Here is a 13,846-nt window from a genome sequence, read left to right on the forward strand (position 1 = left end):
AAGGAGGGAGAAAAAAAGGAAAGAGGAAAGGAAAGAAGGTAGGGAGGGAAGGAGTTATAATACAGTGTAATAAGTACTATTATAAAGGCGGGCAGAAAATGGCATGAGAGCAAAAAGGAGGGACATTAAGCTCAGTTGGTGATGGACAGGCAGTGAAGGCTATTCCATTTTGCCATTCTGTAGTAAGTCCCATTAGAATACTTGAAAATGAATTTAAGCTGTAATATCACTTCATAATTAAAATACGGCTGCAAATAAAATACACAACCAGTAATAGTTCATGACTCTGTGTCACAAATGTTGACATCATACATGCTTTTTTAAAATTTTCTTCCTGATTTTTTGTTGAATTCCTGGTGAGTATGTTAGCTAAGGAGCAAAAAGCTGAATACATAGTTTTTCCATGCTATATATTTTTCATGAACCTTCAGACTAGTGAGAGTCTTATAAAGAACCAGTATAGGTTAAAAAAGTAGTATGGGTAAATGCTTCCATGTGATTTCTGGGGCCCAATAAACAATTTATAGTAGCCTCCCCTTATCCACAGAATATATGTTCCAAGACCTCCAGTGGATGCCTGAAGCTGCTCATAGACCAGAGCTCTATATACACTATGTTTATTTTTTTCTTATACGTATGTACCTATAATAAATTTATAAATTATAATTGGCAAATTAGATACAGTAAGATTAACAGTAACTAATGATTGGGGTGCCTGGGTGGCTCAGTCAGTTAAGTGTCGACTTCAGCTCAGGTCATGATCTCACAGTTGGTGAGTTTGAGCCCTGTTTTGGGCTCTGTGCTGACAGCTTGGAGCCTGGAGCCTACTTCGGATTCTGTGTCTCCTTCTCTCTCTACCTCTCCACTGCTCATTCATATTCTCTCTCTCTCTCTCTCTCTCTCTCTCTCTCTCTCTCAGAAATAAACATTAAAAAATTTAAAAAAACAATAACAATGACAAAATAGAGCAAAAATAACGATATACTTCAATAAAATTGATGTGAATGTGGTCTGTCTCCCTCTCTCTCTCAAAATATCCTATTGTACTTATCATTTTTGTGATGATATGAGATGATAAAGTATCTACAGTGATAAGATGGAGTGAGGTGAATGACACATGCATCTTGACAGAGGATTAGGCTGCTGTTGACCTTCTGGTGATAGGTCAGAGGAGAATCATCTCTGTAGTTGACCAGATGTAACTGAACTACCAAGGCAAAACCAAAGAAAAAGGGAGGCTACTGTAGGTTAAAAACACTGACCTACCATGCGAGGGAAATGTTGCTGAATAGAGAACGAGAAAATCCCCAAGGTCTTAAAAGCTATGAATTTAACTATAATTTACTGATTGATTCTGGATTCCCAAATTAAAGTGTACATGCACATCTCTTTAAGCAAAATTTCCTAAAATTGTCTTTAAGAAAAATTCAGCAAGAAATGATTATTTTAATTTTATGGTTATCTAAATCACCCAATAATTGTCCCAACCAAAGAGAAAGTTCTAGTAATGATTGTACCAATGATTTTCCTATCAAGGAACCATGGGACCAAGATGTAAAATACTTAGCAAGCAAAAATAGGGGCTTTTATTTACTCTCATGAAAATTTCATGAATTTGACAAATATTACTTAGGTTTCTTTTCTTACCGAATTCATGCAAAGCAAACTCACAATTTCAGCCAGCTGGAAACTTAATGAACATTCTGCAAAATTCTAAATTAGCAGTAAACCCAACTTGGAAACAATTCAATAGGAAGACAGAGTGATGAAGTCAGCACAATTGGGTGAATTTCTTGACTGGTTTATATCGTTTCTTTGGGGGGCATTTTGGAGGATTCATTGCTTTAAATTTGTTTTATTGAAATCTATTTTCAGCTACTACTAACAAAAGCTGGAAGAAATACCTCCTTAGGTATTTTTAAAAAATTATCATTGTTTTCAACCCCACAGAGGATTTAATTACATTTGGAAGTCTAGGAACATTTATAAGGGTCAGGGGCATTTGGAGATCATGTGTATAGCTTTAAGATACTTCATTTTAATAATCTAATCTGTATATTGATACAAACACTTTTTGTAACAATAAGAAGAAAAGGTTTCTGTAGGTTCTGTGAAACAGTTATTGGTCCTATTAGTGATTATCTTTATGAGTAGAATAAGGGGATATTATAAAATAAAGTGCTAACTGGCAAACATATTCAGGCTTATGGAATTCTCTAATGACAGCAACTTTTGTTGAGCATCTAATGTGTTATTTATGTGGTATGTTCCCCTACATTACATAAATAAAGCAGTACCCTGATAGGTAAAGTAATTTTTCCAAAGCTCCATGTTAGTTAAATGAATAACTTATAAAAAAAGTCTCACCAATGCAAAAGAGCCATGATTAGAATTGAATCTGATTTTGAACATATGGATGTGAACACAACTCTGTACTTACCTCTATTTTATACTAAAATGATTAAGAAGAATCAGTTTACAGACCTTAATCAGGAAAGAAAGCCTTGGTCCAGAATTGGAAGAAAAGGAGCCATGAGTAAAATGGACACACAAAGATTTTACATGAAACCTAGTGAGTGTGCAATTATTGAAAATAAAGAGAGAACAATAGATTTCTGTACTTCAGTGACTGGACAGTTTTAATATTAAATCTTTTCACACATGCCCTCCATACCTAGAGCACTGTCTGAATTAAACTAAACTCTCAACAATTCAAATGAATCTATTTTGAGATAATTTAAATAGAAAGTTTTTTTTAAATAGAAGTTCTTAGAGAAACTACAAGCTGAATTCTTCTTACAACTTTAGATGGAAAATCAGTGAAGCTTACAAATGTAAATAGTTTTTAAACTATATTTTTAGGAAGAGGGTACTTTCAGGGGACAGAACAAGGCCACAAACAGAAATAAACATGATTACTCTCCAGTAATGCTTTATCCTCAAAGCTGGATGTCTCTGAATGGTGAGGCCAAGATCAATGCTTCATAAGCTAGATATTTCCTTATAGCTGCCTTCTGGCTGCTTGTTGCAGGGTCGGGTTAGAGGACCAGCAGGACACTCATATCTTTTGAAAACTTGGTGAATTCTGAACAGATCGTGTGTTAATGAAAAGAAATCTTGTGGCACTGTGGACTGCTATATTTTCTTAGAAAATTATTTGGCAAAGAGGAGAGAGAAAACAAATAGAACACAGAAATTTCAGTTTTAGCTCTGGCCATACTCACTTACTGTCTGTAATATAAGCTTTAGAACACATCTCTATGAAACTTGGTGTAGCAGAGGTCATCAGTGTCTCCCTCCCATTGTTCCTTTGGCCAATGATATCTTACTATGGTCACCCCCTGTTCTTTGCTTCAAGACTTTCTCTGGTGGAATCCTGACATTCTGAAGATTTAATGCCCAGAGAGTACATTTCAATCAATAACAATTGAGAGTTGATTCCTAACTGCCAAGCTTCCTGCCTGTAGGTTTTACATACCAAAGATCTCAGCAGGAAGTGACTGTGTCCTGCAGGATAAGACACAGTTGGCTCTATTAAAAATCTGTTCATTAATGTACCCTATTGGGTGTTTCTTCCATCCCAGTCTTCTGTTTTTGCTCCCTTGCCAGAGCTTTCTGGGATCAACATCTGTGTAAATTATGTAAACATGACTCCTTTTCTCAGGCTTTGCTTTAACCTAAGACATTTAGTTTTTTGTTTGTTTGTTTGTTTTTATGTAAAAATTTCACTAATCTGATAGTTCCCAGTTTCAACTCCCAACATGTAAAATGTTTGGAATTTGTCACTCCCAACTTTATAACAAGAGTAAAGATGAAAACAAAAACAAAAATAAAAGAAACAAACAAAAAATTCAACTACTTTTGGGGCGTTTGGAAGACAGAGGTCTCGGGGTAAGCTGTTAACCCAAAGCCCTTACAGATAAGGGGCATTAAGTGAATCTGCTTACTTGGAACAGAAATTATGTAACAATAACTGTAAAAACATTGAAGCGTTCATTTGAAGAACTGCTGGAGGAAAGTAAGAGACTCCTGCATGCTACAGGTTTAGGAGGGAACCTGCTCACACCTTTGTGAGTTTTACCTCCAGGGAACCCAAGAGATGCTCACAGAAAAGAACCAAGAAAAAGACCCTCTTGGAAAGATGGGAAACAGTACCTTGTGGAATATGTCCAAGGATTCTCCATAACAGAAGCCCATTTTCCATGGGAAAAGACTTTACTGGAGCCTTATTCTACCTAAGAGAAGGGTCTTTCTCTAGTTCCAAGCAACTTCAGAATTCCTGTCTCACTCAAGAGTAGAGGAAGCTACAAAACACGTGTAAAGTTCATGCCCCAAGGTCACAAGTTCACTAAAGGACTTAGACATCAAATCGTATAATGTCTCACTTACCCCATGCCTCTCCACCCCAACAATCTGACTCCAGTATGATGATAGTGGATTATAGCTGAAGGAGCCGTAAGACACACTGTCTCTGAGAGGGAATAGTTTGGGAAGTCAAAGTTCAAGAGCAGAGACACAAAGACAATAGAAGAAATTCAAGCCTCTTGCACCTAGGGTCACAAGTATGTCAAAAAGCATTTAATTGTGAATGGTCTCAATGCATGTTTTAAGAGGCAAAGATTGTCAAATTAGATTAAAAAAACAAAAAGACTCGGGGTGCCTAGGTGGCTCAGTCAGTTGAGCATCCAACTTCAGTTCAGGTAATGATCTCGTGGCTCATGAGTTCAAGCCCCATTTCGACCTCTGTGCTGACAGCTCAGAGCCTGGAGCCTGCTTCAGATTCTCTGTCTCCATCTCTCTGTGCCCCTCCTCCACTCATTCTCTCTCTCTCTCTCTCTTCCTCCCTCCCCCTCTCCCTCTCCCTCTCCCTCCCTCCTTCCTTTTCTCCCTCCCTCCCTCCCTCTCCTTCTGTCTCTTTCTCTCTCTCAAAAATACATAAACATTAAAATTTTTTTGAAGACTCAACTACTTATTATCTACATGAAACCCATTTTAAATTTACAGACTTTGATAAATTAAAAAGTAAATGATAGAGAAAGAAATACCATGCTAAGAAATCATAAGAAAACTTCAATAGCTGCACTACTTGCAGACAAAGTAGATTTTGGAATGAAGAAGGTTATCAGAGATAGAGGGTGACATGTATAATGATAAAGGGGCCCATTCCTCAAGAAGATGAAGTAATCCTAAAGGTGTATGTGTGTAATAATACATGGGGCAAAAACTCATGAAACTGTAAGGAGAAATATATAAATCCACTATTATCGTTGAATACTTCTCCATTCCTCATGCAATAATTGATAGACCAAGCAGAGAAAAATAAGTAAGGATATAATTGACCTTAACAGTACTGTCAACTAGCTTAATCTAATTGATATTATGGAATATTCCATTCAGTAAGAACAGAGTACAGTCTTCTCAAGTTCAATTGGAACATTCTTCATAATAGATCACATTCAAAGTTATAAAACACCCTTTCAAAATTTCAAACAATATAATTTATACACAGTATGTTCTTAGACTACAACAGAATTGAAATATAAACCAATAACCAAAAGATAGCTTGAGAATCCACACATATTTGAACATTAAACATATACTTTTACATAACACATGGGTTAAAGAACACGTCTCAAGGGAGTTCAAAAAGTATGTTGAACTGAACAAAAAATACAACTTGTGAAGATTTATGTAAGGAAATGAAAGTATTTAAAGATTATATAGCATAAACACATATATTAGAAATACAAAGAGAAAGACCCAAAATCAATAACCTCAGCTTCTGACCTTAGTAAACCAGAGAAAGAAGCTTAAGCAAGCAGAAACAAGGTACTAATACAAGTTAAAGCAGAAATTAATTAAATAGAGAATAGGAAAAGTGTAGAGAAAAACAGTGAAACCAAAATTTGTTCTTTGTAAATATTAACAAAATTGACAAATCTTTATCTAGATTAACAATAAAAAATTCGAAAAAAAATTACTAGCCTGAGCAGTAAGACATCATTACAGATGATACAGAAATAAAAAGGATTTTAAAAGAGCACTAGAACAATTATATGCTAATAAGTTAGATAAAATTAATAAGTTCCTACAAAGATGTATACTCCCAAAAAAGCACAAGAAAAAATAAACAATCTGAATAAACCTACAAGGTGGCAGATTTAATTAGTTATCAAAAAACTACCCACAAAAAAAAAAAAAACCTAGGCCTAGATGTCCTCTCTGATGAATTCTGCCAAACACATAAAGGAGAATTAATAACTATCCTGTATAGAATATAAGAGATGTGACACTTCACAGTTCCCTTTATGATGTTAACACTAAGCTGATGCCAAAATCAAAAACATAGTAATAAAATAAATCTGCAAACAGACTGATATCCCCTTGAATGTCAGTGCAAAAGTCCTCAACAAAACACTACCAACCAAATCCAGCAACATGTAAAAAAGAAGTTATACTCCATCTCCAAGTGGGATTTTTGCCAGGAATCAAAGGTTGGCTTAGTATTCTAAAATCAATTATTTAATACATCATATCAATATGTATTACATTGTATCTTAGTGTAATACATTATAGAAGTAGAATAAAAAACAAACATAAAAAACAAATGGTCATCTCAATAAGCAGAAAAAGCATCTGCCAAAATCAAATATTCTGATAAAAACACTCAACAAACTTGGAAGAAAAGTAAATTTCCTCCACCTGACAGAGAATATCTATGAAGAACCCACAGCTGACATCATATTTAACGATGAGAGATTATCTATTTTCACTTCAGATCAGAAACAAGACAATGATGTGTACTTATAATTTTGATTCAATTTGTACTAGATGTTGCAGCCAGGAAAATTAGGTAATAAAATGAAAAATTAGCTGGAAAAATGGATCCAGATTACAAAGAAAGAGGTAAAACTATTTTCACAAGTGACATGATCTTGTATATAAAAAATCTTTTAAAAAACTTAAAGACTCTCCTAGGAAACTATTCTAACTAATAAACAAGCTCAATGATGTTGCAGGATATAAATTCAGTACACAAAAATCAATTGTATTTCTATACATGTACAATCAACAGTCCAAAAATAAAATTAGGAAAAGAATTCCAATTAAAAAGCATAAACATATTTAGGAATAGATTTGCAAAAGAAAAAAACTTGAACTCTGAGGAACTACAAATATTATTAAAGGAAATTAAAGAAAAGCTAAATAATTGGGGACAATCCCATAAAGCATCCCTGTTCATGGATCATAAGACTCAATATTGTTAGGGTGGCAATATTTTTCAAATTGATCCATAAATTCAATACAATTCCTTTTAAAATCCTAGTAGACTGCTTTTTAGAAATTAACAAACTGATTCTTAAATTCATATGGAAATTCAAGGGACTAGATAAACTAAAACAATCTTGCAAAAGAGAAACAGGATTAGAGGACTTCCACTTTGCAATTTCAAAACTTACTATAAGGCTACAATAATCAGGAAAGTAAGGTATCTGTGAGAAAAAATAAACTGAGATTAACGTTAACAGAATAAAGAGCCTAGAAATATATCTGGATAGTGTAGCCATCCAGTCTTTGACAAAGGAACAAAATTAATTAAATGGAGAAAGGAGAATCTTTTCAACAAATGGTGCTGAAATATGGTGTATATCCTAAAAAATGAACCTTACACTTTTCTCAATAACTAACTCAAAATAGATTATAGACCTAAATGTAAAATTCAGAAAAGCCTTTAGAAAAGATATAGGTAAAAACCTAGGTGAGCTTAAGTTTGGTGATAAGGTTTTAGGTGCAATACCAAAAGCTTGAGATAAAGAAGATGGGTAACTTGGACTTTATTAAAATTAAAAGTTTATCTCTGTAAAAACATGGTGTAGACAATGAAAAGACAAACTTAGGGATAAAAGATTGGAGAGACACATATCAGATAAAGATCTTTTATCCAAGATATATCTAGGACTCTTGAAATTCCATTATCAGAAAACAAACAACCCAGTTAAAAAATAGAGAATGGATCTAAATAAGCATCTCACAAAAGAATATATACAAGAGGCAAATAAACACATGACAGTATGTTCAACATTGTCTGCCTTTAGAAATTGCAAATTGTTGGGGCACCTGAGTGGCGCAGTCAATTGAGCATCTGACTCTTGATTTTGGCTCAGGTAGTGATCTCACTGTTGTGGGATCCAGCCCTGTGTTGGGCTCCATGCTGCACAGAGGCTGCTTGGGATTCTCTCTCTCCACCCCTGCCCCCGCTCTCTCTCTCTCAAAATAAATAAATAAACATTTTAAAAAGAAAAAAATTCAATTTTCTTATTGAAGTATAATTGACATTAATTTTAGATGCACAACATGATTCTATATTTGTATGTATTATGAAATGATCACTGTAATAAGTCTACTTTATCTTGACCCATTTCTTGAATTTTGCCCACTCCCAGTCCCCTTCTCCTCTGACCACCAATCTGTTCTCTGCATCTATGAATTTTTGTTTTATTTTATTTGTTCATTTGTTTTTTAGATTATGCACATAAAAGAAATTATATGGTTTTTGTCTTTCTCTGACTTATTTTATTTAGCATAATACCCTTAAGATCTATCCATGTTGTCACAAATGGCGAGATCTCATTCTTTTTTATGGCTGAATAGTATTCTGTGTGTGTGTGTGTGTGTGTGTGTGTGTGTGTGTGTGTGTACACTATGTCTTATTTATTCATTCATCCAATGATGGACACTGTACTAGAAGTGGAGTTTTTGGCAAGGCTATGTCTCTGCCTCTTCCATTCCTCTTGATGTGGGCTTTTCATCCTTTGTTATAGAGGAATTGTTTAGGTAGTTTTCAGGTCTTTTTCAGAAAGAATTATTCTATAAATAGCTGTTGATATGCTGTCTCTGAGAGTCTAGTGTGTTCCTACTCTGCTATCTTGAACTGCCCTCCAGGAATAAATAACAATGATGTACCACCACCACCTATTAGAATTAGTAAAATCCAACAGACTTACAGTTTCAATTTTTGGTGAGAAGATGGAGTAACAGGAAATGTCATTCATTGATAAGGGGATGTAAAATGGAACAGACACTTCAGAACACTGTTTGTCAGCTTCTTACAAAACTATAGTCTTAGCATACGATCCAACAATTGCCTTCCTAGTTATGTGTGTAACTAATTCGAAAACTTATTTGCACACAAAAACTTGCCTGCAAATTTTTATAACAGCTTTATGCATAATCACCAAGAGCAGGAAGCAACCAAGATATCCTTTAATAATTCAATGGATAAAGAAATTATGGTACATCCATACAAGGGAACATTATTCAGTGATAAAAAGAAATGAGCTTCATGCTATGACAAGACATGAACGAAATTAAAGGCATGTTACTATGTGAAAGAAGCCAATCTGGAAAGGCTACATAATTATATGACATCCTGGGAAAGGCATACCTATAGATACAATGAAAAGACACTGGTTGCCAGGGCTTCAAGCAGAGGGAGGGTAGGGTTGAACAGATGAAGCATAGACTATTTCTAGTGCAATAAAACTATTCTCTATAATATTGTAGTGATGGATCCATGACTGTTGGCATTTGACAAAACCAAAATAACTTCACAGCGCAAGGAAAAGGAAAATTAAAAATTAGTAATAGTAGGAAGCAAATTGACATAGGTAAATTAAAAATATTCAGGAGGTTGAAGGAATTCACACTGGAATGTAGTAGATGACAAAATGGCAGAACTGCTTTACGAGTTTATGAAACAACCTTAATGAAGGGTGGGTTAAAAAGTTGCTTTGAAGGGTGCCTGGATGGCTCAATCAGTTAAGCGTCCGAATCTTGTTTTCAGCTCATGTCATGATCTCATGGTTTACATGAGTTCGAGCCCCATGTCAGGCTCTGTGCAGAGCCTCCTTGGCATTCTCTGTCTCTCCCTCTCTCTGCCTCACCCCCACTTGTGCTGTCTCTGTCTCAAAAATGAAAAAAATAAAAGGTCCTTTGGAAATGAGTTGTGTCTATAAGACTAAAATTAGAGAAGTGTATGTAAGCACCATACTCTAGTTAATGAAGATGTTTGCCACAGGGACGTGGGAAACAATTTGGATACACGTACGCACACATACTGAGATTGAACAATTAAGTTAATGGTTGATACAAGCCAAATTTCTCACTGAGTAACAGTTTACAGATAAGCAATGGTAGGAGACTAGAATGATCTGTGTTGTAATGGCTTAGAGTTGGAGACATCATTATAAACCCGTATTTAGCTTAACATAAATACAAATGTTTCCATACAAAAATATTTATAGATATGTGTATGTATATATGGGTCAGAATGTACATGTATTTTCTTGCTCTGTCCACTGAGAGAATCTAGACACAGTGTCAAACCAGTAGCAGTGAGCAAACCTAAAACCCAGACAGAATCATTCTCAAATAAAACAAACCAGAGCTTCTTGAAAAATGTCTGCTTTTAGGACTGTGCAAGAAATATACAGAATGACTGTTTAGAAAACCTTCACATCTGTATTTTCACCTTTACTCCCCACACTACTACCCAATTCACAATACCCTATAAAAACACATGTAGTGGGTTTTTCCCCACATTAGGTAATTCTCTGACAGCACCTGGGTATTCCAGTTTGTGGAAGTATATAAACTGGTAGACAGGAGATATTTCATTTTGAGAAAAGCTCCATTTTTCTTTCTAAAACAAATGGCTAGTGACCTCTTGAACTGCACAAAAAGACCCTTGGGCTGGGCCAGAAGCAGCACTTGTTTTACAAACAATTATTCACAAAATCAGTAGAACAATGGACATCCTGATCACAAAACTGGACTTTCTGAAGACAGAATAGTTAACTAATGCATACTAGGAATAGTTTCATTTTTACCACCAGTAAAATAGTTGATCAATGTGTGACCAAAAAGTAGCTTAGCTTCTTAGTTCCAATTGACAGTTTTCAAACTCTTTAATCCTTGTCTTTTAATTGCCCAACCCCACCCCACCCCCAAATCTTCTTTCTCATAAAAAAAAACCTTGCTGTTACCCTGTGGTCAGGACACTTTTCTGGTTGCTCTTGGAATCTGTGATCCCCAAGCTGTAATTCTTTGACTCCACATCAATACTTGTTTGCTTCTATCTGTGGCTATTATTTACAGCTTGACTTACCCAACTCAATTCTGACATTATCTACCTGATCCCACGTTAGATCCCGTAGGTTAAGGGCTCAGTCTGAAGTCAAGGTTGCCACTCAAAAATCTAGTTTTTCATCCACAGGCTACAGATTGAAGATTCCCTTTCCTTGGCTTGAATTAATTTGCTAGAGCAGCTCTTAGAACTCAGAGAAACATTTTACTTACTAGATTACCAATTTACTATAAAAGGATATATCTCATGGGAGCCTGGGTGGCTCAGTTGGTTAAGGGACAGATTCTTGATTTCGGCATGCGTGCTCGCTCTCTCTCTCTCTCTCTCTCTCTCTCTCTAATCTGTTTAAAACATGTCTTCTCCCCCAAGAAATCCCTCATGGAAATTACCTGTGAATCTCTTACCAGAAACTGTTATAAAGATTTTCACAGTAGATAGTGAATGGGTAGATGAATATGAATTCATAGTTCCTGACTATTAGATGTATAAGACCCACTTACTGGTTGTCCAGAAATTTGCTAGTTTCAACAATGAAAATCTTACATTCTGGGAAACCCCTTAGCCCTGGGCTAACTAGGACAGTTGTTCATGTTGGTGCAAGGTGTAACTACCTCATGGGAAATGGCTTTATAAGTCTAAATGGAAGAAATGGTGGAACTAAGGAAAGGAGGGTGAATTTTGGCTGCTCAATTGCTGAGAATTCTATCTTATGAATCCTCACGTTCCCTGGTGGAAAACTGAAGCCAATATCCATGTGTGTGTCTTATCTTATCATGCTATTCAGAATATCTTTTATAAAGAAGAATTTAAAACTTCCTAGGAAAGCAGTAGATATGACACACAGAGACAGTGTTGTTTTTGCTACTTAGAGCATTACTAATTGAGTAAATTAACTGAAGATATTAAAATACAGGGGATTTACAAATAAATTGTAGTTAAGCAGATTGTTTGCATTGATGAGCATTAATAAAGTCAGCTGAAGCTGAGCATTCTTTTCCAATATAAAGTATATTTATAAATATATTTTAATTTTAGTAAATTTCAGAGACTATATTCTGGCTACATAATTAGATTTTTTAAAAATCCTTTGAAGCTAAATTAATATCAGTGGGCAGTACAATAAAAATATATGAGGCACAATGAGATTCTTAGATTTTTATCATCGTAGGAAAAACTCTTTTTCGAAAATGATTACAGAAAATTTAACTTTTTGGTTTTCCTGACTAAACAACATTATGCATATGCACTTGTTGTTTATGAAGTACATATACTATTACCAAAATTGCTGCTTGGATTTAAGAAACTGATGAAAATTAAGCTCATAAAAATTTAATGCCATGAAACTTAAGTGTGGAATACATAGTTAGGGTGTAGCTTCTCAGAAAAACTGCATTAAACCTTGAAAAAGAAACTACATTCATTTTACCCACTAATTTTGAATAGTCAGAGTTTCTTTTGAGCAAATATGTAGTTCTTCTGCTCTCAGAGCCAGAGTGACAGTGATTCTGTTATTAAAATATCAGGACAGGCTTCAGGTCACCAGAAAGGATGAGGCGAAAGTTCTTGAGAGGATTGAGGTAACTAAGCAGTTTCCTCCACGGCAATGCCATTGTGTAACCTCATTTTGGATGTTCAATGTGGAGTCATGCAGAACCGATAGAAAACTGACAGGATTTGGGGAATACGATCTTTTGTGATGAACCAGACCCAGACACTTTAGTTTTGCAAAAGTGCATTTCTTTCCTCCCACAAAATGCAAAATGCATGAGAAGTTAAACTCTTTGTATGGTTTTTCCATAAAATGTGAATAGATGAGTTGATAATTCTGCAGCCCAGTTGTGAAGGCAGAGTTGTGAAGAGTTACACAGAGGAGTACTTAACTATTAAGTAACGTTACATGTCTCCCTTCTATTCCATCAGATATTGGGTCAAAATGTTAAAGTAGACAGACGAGTCATATAATTGTAATCATAGTCATAAGTACTATAAGGTTTTGAGGAAAGAAATAGTAAGAAAAGACGGGAAAAAATGTCCCGTAAAGACAAAATATACTTCTTTGTCACTTATAAGAGATATTTTAATATTTAGAACTAATCAAATATATCTACTCCTTAAAAGTGATTTTATTCACTTTATACCATGGGCCAGATGCTATACTAAGCATATTATACACATTATTATGAAACATTCACAATAGGATTCAGATAAAAATATTAATATTTTTATTCCTCAGATTATGGAAGTATTTGGAAAGGTTTTCATTTCCTAAAAAATGTACAGTAGTAAATGGCAGACAAGGTATTTAAAGTAAGGTTTACTTTTTCCAGTGCAAACTCTTAGCAATTACATTCAATTTTTTCATTGAAACAATTGAGACAATAAAATTCCAGGATGCAGATAAAACCATTCTTTCTTTGGATGCAAATTGGGATTTGTTGACCTCCCAGTTTCTTAATACTGAATCGATTAAGTTCTGTGGCTGCTGAACTGAATGGATAAATTTTCATATGAAATAAGACTTACTATACTGCTGTCCTAATTTGTTTGCTTGGCCAAGGAGTGTTCTCTATAAACTCAGAACTTCCCAAGAGTACAACAGCATCTAAGTTTATATCCACAATGTCTAGCATTATACAAAGCTCACAGTATATGCCCAACACATATTTTAGAAAATCTCAACAACAAAATTTATAAAATAAG

This window comes from Panthera tigris, chromosome E2, assembly GCF_018350195.1.
Source record: "Panthera tigris isolate Pti1 chromosome E2, P.tigris_Pti1_mat1.1, whole genome shotgun sequence".
In the NCBI taxonomy this organism is placed as follows: Eukaryota; Metazoa; Chordata; class Mammalia; order Carnivora; family Felidae; genus Panthera; species Panthera tigris.